This window comes from Helianthus annuus, chromosome 1, assembly GCF_002127325.2.
Source record: "Helianthus annuus cultivar XRQ/B chromosome 1, HanXRQr2.0-SUNRISE, whole genome shotgun sequence".
Lineage (NCBI taxonomy): Eukaryota > Viridiplantae > Streptophyta > Magnoliopsida > Asterales > Asteraceae > Helianthus > Helianthus annuus.
The window spans coordinates 101,999,346-102,018,083 of record NC_035433.2 but is presented as its reverse complement, the minus strand read 5'-3'; the positions used below and the strand labels follow the sequence as shown (position 1 = coordinate 102,018,083).

The following is an 18,738-nucleotide window of genomic DNA, read 5'->3' as shown; positions in this document are numbered from 1 at the left end:
CTTCCTTGACCACCACGCTTCTGTGCAATCTTTGATATATTGTTATACCTTGTTGTCGGGATTGTATAGATTTGTTTACTGAGTGTAATAAAGTTTCTATTCACTGTAACAGAACCATTTAAAGCAAATAAAAAATTTAATCCTAGCACAAAGTCTTTTGGCTGTATATATGCTGGGTTTATATTTACTTGTGGTATGTCGTACTTTATGCTATAATTGTTTGAAAAATCTAAAAACTGTATTCCTACAGGCTCTAAGTAGTGTGTTATTCCAACTAATATATTTTCAGTTGTTCTACTTACAACTTTATATTTTAATTCTTTATGGTATTGTTCTGGTACTAGACTATGTGATATTAGACTTTTTGTTGCTCCTGTATCAACTAATGCTGTTAAGTCTAAAAATTTATTATTATCAAGCCATAAACGGCATTGTATATTGATCATATTTATAGATCCTTGAGTCTGTATAAATACTTGTTCTTCAGGTACTTCTGTCGACAATTGACTTAATTCTTCTATTATTTTAGCTCCTATCTTCTTTTCTAGTTATATAATTCTATTGTCTATATCTCTTAACTTTAGACTGTGTAATTCAGTTGCTAATTCTAACTTATTTAATCTTTCTATAATCGTGTTGGTACTTGTTTCTATAGTTTTTGATGTAGTACCTACATCTATGTTATGTAATTTCTTTATACAAATGCAACATATTTCCTGAAAGCATATATTACATTGTGACCTTTTTTCTATACTAGGATAGTATCCACAATTAGCGCATTTTATATAATTATTACCTCTTTGATGTACCCAGTTATGTTGACATTCCTCTATATTCATGTATGTGTAAGTGACCTTAGTTATTGGTTTTTCGTCTTCACTGTATATGCTATAGACTGACTCATTATCTGATTCGTCTGTTTTAATAGCTTCTATTTCATAATCGTGTAGCTGTTCTACTAAGCTAGCCCTTTCTATGTTCTTATTTTTATTAGGACATTTATTAGCTAAATGTTGTTCTTCTCCACATATAAAACATTTACATCTTCTTGTTTGAGGCTTTCTAACATATTTGTTTTTGTTATAATTTGCTTTGTAATTTTTGTTATAAGTAGTGCTTTTTCTTATATTTTTCTTTTTATCATAAAACCCATAGGCTTGGGGTGTGTAGATTGCTGTTTTACAGAATGCATATGCATTTCTTTTTAATTGTTCTTGTAAAGCTACTTCTTTGCATTTATCTTCTAGTATTCCAAATGTATAAGTTATTCTAGGTCCTATTCCAAGATTGTGGTGTTCTCCATATATTGTCTTCCATGACTCATGTATATTTTTTCCTAAATCTCCTGGTAGTTTTATAAAATATTTATCACATAGATCATCATCCATTGCTTTTCCTGTTTGTGATAGCAATCTTGTAAAATCTAGTGTAAATTCATTTATGTATTTCATATCAGCTATACTTAGTTGTTCTAGATTTCTAATAGCTGTATCTTGTATTAGGCTATTATTTTTTGCTGGATCAACTCCTAATATAAGTGTTCTGATTTGTGATGTGAAATTATAAGGATTATCTCCTAAAGCTTTTAAATTGTTAATTTCTGCTGAATCTTGTGCTTTTTTACTTTGCCAGATTCCTAGGGCTATTGGTCCTAGTGTAGTTTCTAGATAGGAAAACATATCCATACTATCTTTTTTATTTGTTTCCCACATTCTAACTACTGTTTGTTCCCATGTTAACACTTCATCTATCCATAGTTGGGGTTTTTGCTGTTCTAATAACAACATATTCCCACTGTATGTTTGTCCTATTGGTAACCTGCTACCTCTTCCTCTTAATGTTGATTCTTGACTGTAATCTATTGATGATTGTGTCCAGGGTTCTCTTCCTAGGGTTTCATGTGAAGTTCTGTTACTAGAATCTCCACTCCATTCCATTCTAGGTCTTTTTCCTTGTAATTCTTCTTTTGTTGCCATATAGGCTTGTTCATGTTTATAAAACTCTGTTAACATTGTTTTTCCCTGTAAAATGCTTTCTACTAATGATAAATTATAGAATTCTTGTAATTTTTTATAGCTTTCTTCATAGGTCATACCTAGGTCTGTTATACATTCTACTATCATATTATCTAATTTTTCTTGTATATTTAATTCTGTAAATTTTCTATCTATTATTTGTTCTATTGTTTTGTTAATTTCCTCCGTTTTAAAACCTGTTAACTCCTCGTCTTCATAATCTATTAGAGTGTAATCCATATATTCCTCTTTAAATTTTAAGAAATCTGTGTTTATCTCGTCTTCATTTTCTGTATCGTATATTGGGTTTATTTCATCCTCCTGTAGTTGTTGTATATTCATAAAACTATATTCCATAGTATTTTCATTATTTTCCTCATTTGTAGTTTCTTTAAAATCTGTAAATCTTAAACTTTGTTTACCATCTGATCCTTCATATATAAAACTCCTCTTTGGAATTAAAACTGTTTTTTCATTTTCTTGAAGATCGTTTATATTCCATTCTAAACCTGTTAATTGTTCGGGATCTATTTTAATTGGTTCTATCATTTGTATAGATTTTGATGCTACTGCCTTAACTATCCCATCTATGTTTACCTTGTATTTCATTCCTGAACTATTACTAGCCTTTCCTAGTACTCCTACACTTATAACTATATTGTTTCCATCGTAATTTTCATATCCTTTTGTTTGTAAAGCTATTTTTATATTTTGCAAATCTCTTATGTCTTTTAATATTCCTGGTGTGCAATAGAATAAGGCTGTATTTTGGCTTAAGTCAACTTCCATTCCTGATATTATGGCTTTTTTCATTTCCGTTTTCCAACTTTTATCTAATATTAGTGCCAATAGTTTAGTTCCTAAATTCTTTCGTCCTAAAGCTTTAATGCCTATGACGATTAATCTTGTATGTACAAAGTGTTTACCAGAGTGTTTAATTCTTTGTATAGTTTCTGGTGATAATAAATCTATAGTTACTGTTTTATCTAGAACTCTGAGACTTTCTTCTCTAGTACTTCTTATTAATGTTGTATTTACATTAAATATACCCGTTTGATATTATATTTTTGGGTTTAATATGTCTAATTGGTGTTGATTATACAAATCCATATTTCTGTCTACATCTATTTCTTCTTCTATTTGTACTATCTGTTTATTACTATTAGACCCTGATCCACGTCTAAGTATCCGATTTAAAAATGTTTCAGATGTAATTATATCTTGTATACTACTTGTTAAATTTCTAGCTTCTTGTATAGATCTACTTCTTCTTGAAATTTGGTTATTCATTTTTGAGGTTGCCAATGTTTATATGGTGTTGGTTTTTTAATAATTTTTATATCTTCGATGTTAAGCTTGTTTATAGCGTCTGTGATTTTATCTACTTCTATTGTATATTATTATTTTGTATATTCTCTGTTTGTTTTTCTAAACAACTTTTCTTTAGTTCTTTAAGTATTTGGTTGTTTTGTTCTTTTATATAATCTAAATTTTGAGAATATTTTTTAAATTCTTCTGTATATACCGAAATCTTTTCAAGTAACTGTTTATTAATTATGGAATCTTTCTGTAGGTTACAACCGAGATTTATTACTAGATCTGTTAATGCGTTTAGATGTGGGTTATCTGTATGTAGACTATGTTTACAATTATCTTTAATTCTGCAAATAAAACTATAATTTTCTGTATTAATATTTTTAAGGCTGGGTTTTTCAGTAAATTCTAAATTCAAGAATTCAAATTTTTTGAATGGCGAAGATGATTGAGAGTTCTCTATGGTTTAATAAATTCCGACTCCTTAGCTTTAATTCCTACCCTTAGTCTCTTGTTAGATATTCTTATATTCCAGTTTTTAAGATGATTAATATGAATATAGTTCTAATATTTATTATATAATACTACAGAACCTCATCCAATTTGTTAACAAAGCAATAAACATTTCCCATAATCTTCACCTGAGAGAGTTCCCCACAAAAGGTTTTGGGCATTCATAGCCAGTAAAAATATGGGGCTTGTCTCAGTCTTTTAGATTTTAGGAAAGCCTTTGCTCTGATACCATATCAGAGGGGGTGTATACTAATTTTTGGAATTTCTTACGAGTATACACAGAAATATAAACAGAAATATATAACAGAGGGGGTGTATACTAATTTTTAGAATTTCTTACGAGTATACACATAAATATATAAGACATATTTTAAAATAAAGAACAGTAAAAAATAAAAATATAACAGTAAAAAGTAAATAAGGGGGGTAATAAAAAATTTCTTACAGTGGGTAACAAGAAAATGGCTCCTGAATGTGAAGGCAGAAGCTTGAGTAAAACGTGAGATTTATGCACAGCGGGGTGAACAAGGGGTAACAAAAGGTAAAAAAGACTCTTTTTTTTTGTGGAATATAATATGAAGAACAATGAACGAAACTAAGGGGCTAGAAGGTTAGGCTAAGGAGTGACGGAGAGGATTTTAGTGTGCCATAAGGATGAATGAGAATTCAATAGAAATTTCTTGCATTCTCATTCATCCTTATGGCACACTAAAATCCTCTCCGTCACTCCTTAGCCTAACCTCCTAGCCCCTTAGTTTCGTTCATTGTTCTTCATATTATATTCCACCAATATATATATATATATATATATATATATATATATATATATATATATAGGGGATGGTTCAAATGAAAACCACTTTTATTGTGAAAACTCGAAAACTAATTAAAAAAAGCCTAAAAAACACACAAAAATATTTTTTTTTTCAATTTTTTTTATAAAAATCGCTGGTTTTAATATATAAAAAAAACTTTTTTTCAAAAAAAAAAAAATGTGTAGTGCACATGTGTAATAATACACATGTGTGCAGTACACAAATTTTTTTTTTTTTTTTGAAATTTTTTTTTTATATAAAAAAACCTGCGAATTTTGGTTTGCAAAAAAAAAAAAAAAAAAAAAATTTGTGTGTTTTTTAGGCTTTTTTTAATTAGTTTTCGAGTTTTCACAATAAAAAGTGGTTTTCATTTGAACATTCCCATATATATATATATATATTCCATTAGTCGATGGAATTGGTTAGATTAATGGGGTTTGGATATTTTTTTATCGCCGCGTTGGTTTGTTAACGGAGGTGATGGAACGGTTGGATTAGTGGTGGCTGTGAGGGAGTGGTTAGCGGCGGTGCGGTTACCCCGCCGGGATTAGTTTTGTCGGTTTTCTATAAATTTTAGTGGAGGTGTCGGTTTGAATGCTTTTGTTGAATGTAAAACGGTGGGAAAGGGATAATAGTTTATTAGTGCATGACGTTTAGAAAAATGAGACTTTCGAAAATTGCCTTAAAATTTCAACCGGTGTTAGTTGGGATGCAATGTTTAAACATACCCTTACTTTATATGATTGAAGTAAATGTTTGCAATAACATATAAATCGTATGCTGAAATCAAATTAAGTAGCATAAGTGAAAAGAAATGAAAATAAGCACACTGACTCGAAAGTAGGTGCTCCAAGAATACCTGTATAATATATATATATATGAAATTTCAAAATATAATTTTTTATTTTATTATTTAGTGTTCCTTAGTGGTTTTTACATAGTACAAGTTTGACGTAACAATGATCGAAACAATATATGAGGCAAATTGTATGAGAAGCTGATAAAAGCAAAAAGAAAAATAATATTCTTATATATCAATAATTTTCATTAATTAAAAAATTATTAAAGTAATAATTATTTAGTAAATTATAGCTATCTAATGACATTTGGGGGAAAACCTACTCGTTCAAAGGCCTACTGCGATAAAACTCAGTTTGGTTTGGTTTCAAACTGGCGACCTCCAGAGAGGCATAGTTTTAAACTTTGTCACTATGAGTATCTTTCAAAGTGATGTCAGTGGGAGTAGAACTTGAGATCTCATGAAGAGAAAACAAGTGAATAACCATTAGACCAACTTGTCAAGACATCTAATGACATTAGAAGTGAGAAACTAAGCGAGATTTTTGTTGGATTTTATAATCAAAACGTCATTTTAGTAAATATTTTTGAACTAACACCATTGTGGTAAAAAAAAATTTCACTAATACTACTTTATGAAAAAAACGCCTATTTTTATTATTTTATTTGAAACATGAATTATGATAAATTGACCGTTCATGAAGTAGAAGTAGACAAGACAAAGAAAGTTGATGTGGACATGACTAACAAAGTTATTTATCCTTGTGAAAGAGTGGAAGTATTCATCAAATTAGTCTTCATTTCATTGAGTTTGTTAGGAGACCAATATCACATGCGTGCACTTACGTCCACAGGCGTTCACATGCCTAAAGTGCTGCCATGGAGGAGGCCGCACTTGCGGTGATTCCGGTAAGCACACGTCCACAAAGGCGTTCAAATGCGGGTAATTGTGGGACGAGGATACTCAAAATATTGTTTTTTCCTTTGCTTTTTTTTTATTTTAAATTGATTTGAGATACCCGGGGTGGTCGCTTATACCACCCCCATCACTCGTTCTCATCAACCATACACCACCGCCACTCCTTCTCATCACTAGTTGATTTGATAACGTGTCAACCATATCACGCGTGATTGTTTGAGTTGTTTGAGGGAAATTGTTGGGTTGTGAGGGAAATTGTTGGGTGTAGTGAGTGATGAGCATTTTTACTAAAATCCATCATTAGTGATGGAATAAAGCTCGATCACGTGTCAGAACTTGATTAGATGTTGTAAGTGAGTGATGACTACCCCTACCCTCTAATGAGTTGCACATTATACATTAATGACTTAGTACAATATATATTATTGAGTTGTATGATATATTATTTTTTATATTTCTGTTTAGAAGTTTCGTATCGTAAAAGTTGGTTAAAAAAACTAAGATATAATGTTTTTTTATCTAAAAACATTTATTTACTATTGCTACTTTCAGAAAGAAATGTTACACATAGCTTTATAGTCTAGTCGTATTTTAGTGGTTGGGTAAAACTTTGTGACCAATAGGTTTTGGGTTCGATACTCATAACGGGGGTTTTTCTCATATTTACTGGGTTTCTTTATGAATTGGTGTATAAACATTATGCCTAGCAGAGATGGATATGATCAGATGGTTCCGCTGGTGGCACGATGATACTTCAGTGGTTTGTCAGTGATCCAAATTTGCCGTTAAAAACAAAAAAAAAAAAAAAGAAATGTTATTTAAAACGTGATGAATGGAAATTTATTGAGATTAATTGCCCGGATAGTCCTTGTAGTTTTCTATTTTTTCATCTTTAGTCCCCATCTTTTCCAAAATAACATGTTTGTTTCCTGTGGTTTGCTCACTTGTTACTCGGATAGTCCCTACACTAGATAGAGGTTAAATTGTTCAGTTAAGTGTGCGTAAAATTACAAATTTGCCCTTACTATTAAAAATAAAAATTTAAACAATAATAAAGAAATATGTTAACACTGGTGGCGCAGGTTTGTGTCCATCGTTTATAGGACCACTAAGTGGAATGTGTAAGTGATTTTCAAGAAGTCATGAGCTTTAGTAATTCTAAGACCATAAAATCTAAATTCTTAATAGTCTAATACCAATGAGATCTACTGCATTATTACTATCATGTTTAAGGATTAAATATTCAATGTTTGTCTTAAAGAAAAGTCTTCGGTAGGAATTGCACCATATAGGAAAATTATATGTTAAGGATTAAATCTTCAATGTTTATCGAAAATAATAATAGTCTTCGATATGAATTGTAATATATTGGGAAATTATTAATACTGGTGGTGCAGGTCCAGATGCAAAGTTGCAGGTTTGCCCAAATTCAATCGTTGGCGAGTGGGGGTGGTCGTCGGCGGGTGGGGGAACCAGCGACGATCATGATTAATTGGTTATAGTAGACCTGGCAAACGGGTCGGGTCGGGTCGGGTTGGGTCATGGGTCAAAACGGGTTCGGGTCAGAACGGGTTCGGGTCAGAACGGGTCAATTAAAAAAAGGGTTGTTTTGGTTCGGGTTGGAACGGGTTCGGGTCGGAACGGGTTCGGGTCGGAACGGGTTCGGGTCAGAACGGGTTTCGGGTCGGGTCGGGTCAGTTTTGTTAAAAAAATGCTTTTTAAAAAAAAAAAAAAAAAAAAGAGATATTGTATATCAAGGTTTTGAACTAGGGATGAGCAAAATGGACCCGGTACCGGTACCGAACCGGTACCGGTACCGAATTTACCGAACCGGGTATCTTTCGGTACCGATTCGGTACCGACTTTTAACATTTTCGGTACCGTACCGGTACCGGTACCGAACCGGGTATATTCGGTACCGGTACCGGTACCCACTTTTAAGGATTTTCGGTACCGGTTCTTTCGGTACCGGTACCGGTTCGGTACCGGACGGTACCGAGCTCATCCCTATTTTGAACAGTAACTTTTGCACGATAATGTTTAGGGCAATGAGTTTTAAACAGTAAGTTTTACACAGTGAGATTTGAACAGTAATTTTTAACACCAACCATCTCTGGCTTGACTTTTTTTTTGGCTTTTCATGTTAACTTCAGGGTATGGGTATGGGCACGTGTTCTGTAGACATGTTTCACTCCTTACACTCATATGCGAGAAGCTCGCGAAGCAATTATACGAACAAGTTCGTGACAAACAAGCTAATATTTCATCGTAGAAAACCGATTCATTGCGAAACGGTTCGGTTCGAAACGCTAATGGTCGAAACGGTACCGGTCGAAACGGTTCGCGTCGAAACGGTTCGATGCGAAACGGTACTGGTTGAAACGGTACGGGTCCAAACGGTTCGATTCGAAACGGTACTGGTCGAAACGGTTCGATTCGAAACCGTACTGGTCGAAACGATACGGGTCGAAACGGTACGGGTCGAAACGGTACTGGTCGAAACGGTACGGGTCGAAACGGTTCGTGTCGAAATGGTACGGGTCGAAACGGTACGGGTCAAAACGGTACGCGTCGAAACGGTTCGCGTCGAAACGGTACTGGTCGAAACGGTACGGGTCGAAACGGTACGTGTCGAAACGGTTCGCGTCGAAACGGTTCGCGTCGAAACGGTTCGCGTCGAAACGGTACGAAACTCGTCCCGACCCGAAACTCGTCTCGTGCGGAAACTCGTGCCGGCCCAAAACCTGTTGCGATCCGAAACCCGTCCGTGCAGAAACCCGTGTCGGCCCGAAACCCGACCCGAACCGACCCGTTTCTTTAAGACACTAACCTACATCGACCCATTTCTTTAATGTTGTCGACCCGCTTTGACCCGAAAATAACAAGATGGAATTTCAAGTGACCCATTATGACCCAATTAGTTAAAATATCTTACCCAAATCAACCCATATAATTTTAAAAGCAACCCAAATTGACCCATTTGGAAGGCTTTGGATCAAGATTGCCCCCTCTAGTTATAGTAACAAATATGTTAAGTTTTCTGTTGAGGAATTTATGAATCAAAACAGCGTTGAAGAAGATGGCAACTAGGCCCCACAAAGATTATTTAGGGTGGGTGATTGGGTGAGAGGATTGAGTAGGGCCATTTGAACTTTATTGGTTAATTTTATATTTTTATTACTAAGGGTAATATAGTCATTTTACAGCAACTTAACTGAGTAAACTAACACACATCCAGTCCGGGGACTATCTGAGAAACAAACGATCAAACCACAGGGAACAACCATGCTATTTTGAAAAGATAGGGATTAAAAGTGAAAAAATGGATAACCACAAGAACCATCCGGGCAATTAACTCTTATTAATATTAAATGGATAAATTACTTTTTGAGTCCCTGTGTTTTATGTGTTTTAACCACTTGAGTCCAAAAGCAAAAAGTTTAACGACCTGAGTCCCCAAAAGCATCTTCTTTAACTATTTGAGTCCAAATTTATAACACTGTTAGAATTTTTTGGTTAAGTATTTTAAATGACTAAAATACCCTTATATTTAAAAAATAAAAAACTCTCTCTCTTTCTCTTTCTTCACCTTTCATCTCTCTCTGTTCTTTCTTTCTCTCTTCCACATCTCATCTTCTCCAAACCCACAATTACAGTTCCCTACAATTAACAGTGTTAGAAATTTGGACTCAAATAGTTAAATAAAATGCTTATTGTGACTCAGGTCGTTAACCTCCTTGCTTGACATACATGATGCTACATGATAATCTATGATTGGACTTAGTTTTAGGATGTTATTATTACTATATAAACTATACGTATCTATATAAAACATGGTTGAGTTTGTGATGATAATCAAGTCATGATTGTTCATCATGAACCTAGGCTAATATATCTAAGATTCTAAGTTATTTGTTATGATTCTAATGGGTAATTTGGGACCCATGAAACCACTTAACATAGTGTCATAAACGAGCTCTTAGAACTAGATATTATTTTCATATACATACTTTTGATACTTTAAATTCCAAGTCTGAAACTTCCATTCTAATTCCATAAACTTACGCACTTTCGTTCCCCATGTAGGGTGACTTGGTGATTTCAACCTCAAACATACAACTCGTCACGAGATTATCAAGTTTGAAGCCTGCAAAAACGTGAGTACACTTGACCCATTTTCGTTTTACACATTTTTTGGGTGCAACATGTTAGTCTATTAAATCACAAACAACATTCAACTCTGTGTTCAACAAACGACAGCATCATTTTGCTTCTACTCCACCGAAATAAATCAAATGTTCTCTCCGCCTGCTTGTAATGGCACTCTCAAGGTCTCGATTTCATTTCCATATAGTGACAAACTTTTGAGTCGAGTTATTTTTTAGTTTTCTATTAAAATATTAAATTTTTCATGTGGTGTATTGAAGAGAACTCTTAAGTATAGTTTCTTTTATGACAATTCATTATAGATTTTATAGCTAAAATTAAGTCTTTAATTATGTTGGACTTTTCACCACTCATGGTTCTTGCATACTTAGTAGGCAGGGCCGGCTCAAGGGGGAGTGAAATAAAGCAAGAGCTTTAGGCCTCCATTTTCCTAGGGCCTCAAGTTCTAAGAAAATATATTATATTTTGGTAATTTTGGCTTTGAAATTGTTAACATTGAGGTTTACGATCTATAATTATGCGTATACAAAGATGATATATGAATAATAGATTCATAGCAATTTTTTCGTTTACAAAAAGGGCCCCAATTTTACTATTCGCTTTGGGCCTAGAAAAAATTAAAAATTTTTGAGCCGGCCCTGTTAGTAGGTTATGTGTCTCTTTTGATGTGGTTAGAAAAAAAAACATATAAGTAAAAAGATACAAGAAAGATAGATGTATGCATTAAGAGTCCTTGGAGAAGAAGCACTTGAAGACTTGTACGTTGGGAACTGTAACACCCCAAAAATATTAAATCAATATATATATATATATATATACACACACACATATGTTGGTTATAACCTTATGAGAAATAACTAGGAACATTTAACCTAGTTAATAATAAGTTGCTAAATAATAAAATAATGAATTATGGCCCTTTTATAACAAAATAAACATGAGGGACTAAAATGGTCAAGTGGGAAAACTAGTTTTAATAAAAACAAAAAAAATTAAAAACACAACACACATATGTGTGTGTGTGTGTGCACGCGCGACCAGACAATGGGGAGAACAAGAAATCCTCCAAAAACCCTTATTCATCAATTTCTTCAAATTGGAGGGTGGATTGGGTCCAAAACATATGTATGAACTCGAAATCTTGATCATCTAAACTTGATATTCAAAAAGTATGTTGAAATTTCATCTTTGCTTAAGATTTCAAGTTGTGACGAAACTCATATAGAGATACATTAGTGATTGAAATGTATCAAGTAGGATGTTTTGATGATTGTAGATGTGTTCTTAAGTATCTTGATTGTTAATTTCATGAAGTTAAAGATACATGTGAATCATAGGTGTTTACTCAAGTAATTAACCAAGTGGGTTTGGATTTTAGTATGAAAAGCCCCATGTTCTTGTGTAAATGATAAAAGTAATGACTTGAGTTTGTTGAAATTGCATGTTAATATGAAATATGATGAGTAATTGAACTTGTTATGTTGAGATTCTTAGTTAGCCAACGTTTAATTGAACTAAAATGGCTAGCTAAAATATATGCACACAAGGTGCTTGACAAAATGCCTAAACGAATTGCCAATTTTAAATAATGAACGAAAATTGTTGATGAAAACATAAAAAAGTGTGATTGACAAATTTACATGCCTTAGTTATGGGCCGAAAGGTTTCTAATGACATTTGGCTTGTACACTTAAGGCAACACAAGTGAAGCATCGAGAAGTCAAACCGGAGCAAACACACAGTTGAAGGAAAAGCTATAAGGTACGTGGCTTTATGCTACGTAGAACTTTCATTAATATTTTGTGTTGATATACGTTGAATAATAATGGTATATTCATGAAGTTCGGTTTGTTCTTAAGCGGTGGATTTCGTATGAATAAACCGAATGGATAGATAACGAACCGACGGTAAGTTTGAATGTTTGAAAGTGATGGATTTCACTAAAACATTTAAACGGGTCAAAATAATGAATTTATGAAAGGTTTGTTTGTTTGAAGGTGATGGACTTCACTTAAACATTCAAACGGCTCAAACTAAAGAAACGATAAAGGTTTGGTTGTATAAAAGCGATTGATTTTGCTAAGGGAAAGCCAAACAGGTCAATTAAGGGTAGGTGCAAACTGGGTAACATGAGCACTTATTCCGTAAATATTAAGCCTGGGTGACGGGTAATGATTCGATTAACACGCAAGCTGGTAATGGAATGTCGAATGTAACGAACCCAGGAAACGGTAGAATGGATGTGTGTAATCCCAAGTAATATTTATGTAAGTGGTCTAAGTCTATGCACTTAGATCACTAAAGAGTCAAATGTTTATGTAACGCCCCGTTTTTCGTAACTTTCCGTTTTTAGAAAGTTCATCTTGTATTTCTATTTTTGGAAACTCGTTCCCTTTGTAATCATATCTCGTTCAAATCATTGTAATTGTGAGGCTTCGATCGTAATAAAGTTTGTTATTTAATGGGAATTGTACATTATTTACTCTTGTGTACTTATACGTCTTATACATGATTCATATTCGTGAAAACTCATAAACGTGTGATTAACTTGCAAACAACGTGGATACATAACTTTCATCATTCTTTATGTGCGAATACTTCACGTTATTTTCACAATACATAATAATATACTTGTTTTAATACTTAAACGAGATTATTATACATATACTCATTACTTGATCAATTCATTTAAACATACTAGCAACCATGTTATACACACTTATTAATCACATATTTTGTTTAACTAAAACATGTTTATTTTACATATTAGACCTTAAACATGTTAGATTTACATTAATCATCTTAAATACATAACAAACACTACAATTATACAACTTATTATGTCAAAAAAAAGGAAAATAGCTTGCGGCCGCAAGTTGTTGTGAGGTGTTTGGTTTGTGTTTTTAGTTGTTATCTCCCAACTAATCCTATTTAATACTCACCTAACTAAACCCTAATAACGCCAACTATAAATACAACACTTCCCCATTTATTTTTCCACTTTACCAAACACTCTAAACACTCCAAAACACTCCCTAATCTCATCATATTTCCAGCAAAATTGAGCAAAAAGTTTCTGAGTTTCTATGTGAGTTCTAACTCACTTCTTCTTCTATTTCTTTCTTGTTTATTCTTCTAAAACACTTGGATAACCTCTAGGAAGGTTTTCACAAGTTTTCTTGGGCAAACTAAGGTGAAACCTCACCATATTTGAGGTCCAAGTGCATCTTATTTTCTGCTTGTTTTTATCTTCTTATATCTTCATGTTCTTGATAGAAACATGGTGGAATCTTGTACCCACCAAGCTCACAACTTAGTCTATGGTTGTGGATTTGAGTTGAGGTGATTTCCATCAAAGTATTGAGTTCAAACACTCATTTTAATTCTGTTTATACATGGTAATCGAATGATGAAAGCAAGCACAAGTCATCATCTTTCATATGATGAACTTATGACTTGTGAAGTGTGAACAAGTGGAAGCTTTGGCTTTCCAAACTCAGTTCCACTCCTTCATTTGAACCTTGTATGAACACTCTTGTGACTTACTAGAATCAAAGTACCTTAGCCCCGTATAGCCTCTGACACTTAGGATTACCTTTCCATGTCGTGTTGACACACACGGGTTGTAGAGTACTTGGTCACTTAAGCTTATGTTAGATAGGTTTATTTCTTGTAATTCATGATCCTCTGAACCAACCTTGTGATGGTTTGTGTAGTGGTGAATCATATAATGAGGTTTTAACCTCCTTGCTTGACATACATGATGCTACATGCTAATCTATGATTGGACTTAGTTTTAGGATGTTATTATTACTATATAAACTATACGTATCTATATAAAATATGGTTGAGTTTGTGATGATAATCAAGTCATGATTGTTCATCAGAAACCTAGGCTAATATATCTAAGATTCTAAGTTGTTTGTTATGATTCTAATGGGTAATTTGGGACCCATGAAACCACTTAACATAGTGTCATAAACGAGCTCTTAGAACTAGATATGATTTTCATATACATACTTTTGATACTTTAAATTCCAAGTCTGAAACTTCCATTCTAATTCCATAAACTTACACACCTTCGTTCCCCATGTAGGGTGACTTGGTGATTTCAACCTCAAACATACAACTCTTCACGAGATTATCAAGTTTGAAGCCTGCAAAACCGTGAGTACACTTGACCCATTTTCGTTTTACACATTTTTTGGGTGCAACATGTTAGTCTATTAAATCACAAACAACATTCAACTCTGTGTTCAACAAACGACAGCATCATTTTGCTTCTACTCCACCGAAATAAATCAAATGTTCTCTCCGCCTGCTTGTAATGGCACTATCAAGGTCTCGATTTCATTTCCCCCTTTTTTGCCCTAACTCTGTTGCTTAGTTAGTGTTTCTGTTGTTTTTTTTTATTTTGTTGTGATTACAAGTGGATATAGTTTCAATTCTAAGTTCATCGAGTCAATTTGTTGTTTGAAATTAGGGATTTGAAACTTACATTTTGTTGATGGTTAGTTTAGGGTTGATTAATTTTCATTTTTGATGTATAGGGATTTGAAACTCTATGGAATTGTTACAATCAGAAGCATCAAGCCCAAGGTCCTCAACGAAAATTACATCAGATTTGTTAAATCAACATACTTGGTGTCGTCGATGACCCTAATTTTGAAACGGTTTCATGGGTTTTTGTTTGTAAAGGTATATATATTTAGTATTGCACTATTTACCATGATTCTGACTAATTTGGGTTTTGATTTGAAGCCCTTTATTTACGAGTTTGTATTTTGATTTTGGATCTATTTGCTTGTTTTTCTCGAATTTGTCATGACTGAAAGGAAAACCCTAAGCTAGTGATTTCAAAAGTTGAAGTTTGTTGGTTTAATTTGATGGGTTGGTGTTAAGCTTGCAATATTGTAAAATGAACATGCCCCTTAATATGCTAAAAGAAATATAATTGACAAAACTAGAAGAATTAGAGCTAGGTTTGATGGTTTTTGAGGTGGTGGTTTACGGATGTGGTATTGTTATTCCTTACTCGTTATTATGAATCTGTTAAGTTGGCTGATGGTTGTTTTGTGATTTGCTAGGCATTAGATGAAGTTATTGCAGAATTGGATACCCTAGAAGAGGGTTCTTACAAGGACAACACCCTTATACAACTTCTTCATGACAACCTCACCTTTTGATAAAGAAGTTTGTAGGGCACCTGTCTTTGGAGTTGAAGAAAAACAGAAATTGGTAGTTTATATCAGCCAAATTGGTAGTTGCGAGGCCACCATTAGTACCTTGTTCCACCCGCCAAATTGGAGTCCTTAGTCAGTAAGAAAGTTTATAATTTTCTAATTAATTTATACTATATATATGTAGTTACTGCGTTAAGGTGTTTTATTATTTGCTTGTTTGTTGGTCTTCTCATACACTTAGGTTTGTGAAAGTTGTACTCAGTTTTATATTCTTTCCAAACTTGATAATAAAGTTAGCTAAGTGATATGTTGAGACTACAATGGACATGACAAAAAAAATGAATATTGGCAATGGGCCTTGATGTGCGCAAAATGCAACATATAGATTACATCAAATGTGACATAAAACTAACCCTTTTTAGTACTAATGTTGGAAAAAGTGCGTTTTTGTCTTCCTTTTGTATTTCAGGATTAAATGAGCTCAAATGAACAAAAGAAGCAAAAAGGCAGCTAAATCTAACATAAATACAAGAAAAGTAATAAACGTAGCATGCCCGACCTCTCGGCAGCATCCTCCCAAGCAAGAACAAGAGAACAGAAGGCTGAACACGCCTTGTGCTTAATGAGCACAGGGGCGTGCCCAAGTGTCTGCAGAAAAGACAAAGTTGTAGAAGCTTTTATCATCCACCACGGGGGCGTGCCTAGCGGACACGGGGCCGTGGTCAACTCTAAGATTCGAAGAATCTAGGCAAATCTTGATAGTACAGATACGCTTCTGCACGCAGGGTCGTGCCCAGCGGACACGGGGACGTGGTCAACTAATGCAGACAAACTGCAATTAATGAAGAAAGAGAAGATGGGTTGACACGGGGTCGTGCCCAATTGACACGGGGTCGTGTCCGGGCTTCTGTGCAGGCTATAAATAGGGGTGCTTGGCTCATTTGCAAACCATCCCTTGGCAAACCACCTCTCTCACACTTCACCCACCCACCACCACCATCACAACCCACATCCACCACCATCATCCATCATCCATCATAGAGTGTGTGAGTAGTCTCGAGATCCAAGATTGATCGTAAGAGTTCTTGACAATCAAAGGCCATGTTTGCCTAAGTCTCTTACATCACTTGGTGAAGACAAGTGTTTAGTGTAATACTTTTTATTTTTAATCTTTTCGCACTTTTTATTTGGTTATGTATTAATGACTTTAATAACTAGTTTCTTATGTTGAAGGTGAATCTTCCTTATCATTTGTCCGTGGTGTCTTGGCATTATTTTACTTTCTATATAAAATAAAAGATTTTCACCATTCATATCTCCACGGTCTATATGGAGATATGTTGGCTACCTGGTCGGGGGTTAAGGGAATGGTTTAGTAAGAGTCTTGCCTTGTTCAGTGTAGATCCTGCAAGTACCTGGGTCAACTTTAGTAGGACCTCCTTCAATACCCACTGGTATTGGATGGCGGGCGTCCGAACTCCTTGATCCCCTCATATGTAAACTACTATTAAAACATTAACCTGGCTATTTAGGATTGTATCCCTGCTGACTCAAACTACTTAGCCGAGGGTAATGTCACCTTCAAAAGAGGGGCCTACCACATCACGCATTAATAACTTAATTAATTATCTTTCAATAATCCAACCCTTTACGATTGTATCCTTGCTGACTCAAACTACTGGGTTGAGGATAACGTCACCTTCAAAAGAGGGGCCTACTACTATAACTAAGATAATATCTTAAAAGGTGCAAAAGTGCGGAAATAATCAAAGGTTACACTAAATGCGAGTCAGATCCAAGTGATTCATCTTGTCTATCTGTTTTTATTTTTATTTTTATTTTCAGCATTTTTAGTTTTTTTATTTTCTAGTTTAACCTTTTTTCTAAACTTTTGATTTGATTAGACGTTGAGGATAAACCGGTACTAAAAGCTCTTATGTCCTTGTACGACCTCGGTATCTTGCCAACACTATACTACGCTCACGATGGGTGCACTTGCCCATATGTGTGTTTGGTGTTAGTAAAATATCGTGTTTTATAAATTTAAAACTTGACTAACGTGTAAAAAGGGCTAAAAATATACATAAAAACCTATACCACCACACACACATCAAGTTTTTGGCGCCGTTGCCGGGGACACAATGATTTTAAGAAAGTTAGGAATCAACGGTCTAATCATTTTTTCTTATTTCTCAGTTTTTTTTAGGATTTTTATAAATTTTCAGCTTCTGCAGAGCTCAGCACGGGCCGTGCCTGGTCGGACACGGGCCGTGCCCAGCATTATTACTGGTAGTTTTTATTTTTTGAGTTACAGAGAGTTGAGCACGGGGCCGTGTCGGTGCAACACGAGGCCGTGTCGAACTCCCCAGTAACAGGGTTCCGGAAAACAATCACTGTATCTCTGACCACGGGCCGTGTTCATCTGAGCACGAGGCCATGGTGAAACTTCTGACCAACGTTCTTTTTTGTTTTTATTGCAGGACTTGGAACCCAGGCGCCACATCTGAACTTTCCACACAGTGTATGAGCTCCAGTTCTAGTAGAGACATAAAAGAACCTCTAGACGAACCCGAACGCTTTCTAAAAAAACACTTAAAGCTAAAAACCAAGAGAAAGTTTCGGAGGACCCACTTCCAATGGCTGACCAACGTACCCTCATGGATTACCTACGACCCACCGTAGGTAATCTCGGCGCCGCTATCAATGCACCGAATGTCGAAGCCAACAACTTCGAACTTCGGCCGCATTTGATACAAATGCTTCAAAACTCCGCAACTTTCCATGGGCTTGCGGAGGAGGATCCCCATCTACATATTACTAACTTCTTAGAAATATGTGATACCTTTCGGATCAATGGAGCATCAAACGACGCCATCCGCCTTCGAATGTTTCCTTTTTCACTAAAAGTCCGAGCTAAGGCTTGGCTTAATACCCTCCCAGTTGGCTCGGTAAACACCTGGGATGAACTAGCCCAAAAGTTTCTATATAAGTATTTCCCTTCTGCTAAAACGGCT

The 18,738-nt window shown here is 34.6% G+C and overlaps 1 long non-coding RNA gene across 1 annotated transcript; it reads left to right on the top strand.

Moving 5' to 3' along the window:
• The first annotated feature begins 10,393 nt into the window (after nt 1–10,393).
• LOC110938190 lies at nt 10,394–12,966 on the top strand. The gene is made up of 3 exons (XR_002591252.2): nt 10,394–10,531; nt 12,237–12,302; nt 12,539–12,966. It is a non-coding gene; the product is annotated as an uncharacterized LOC110938190 (long non-coding RNA).
• Nucleotides 12,967–18,738: the final 5,772 nt, after the last annotated feature.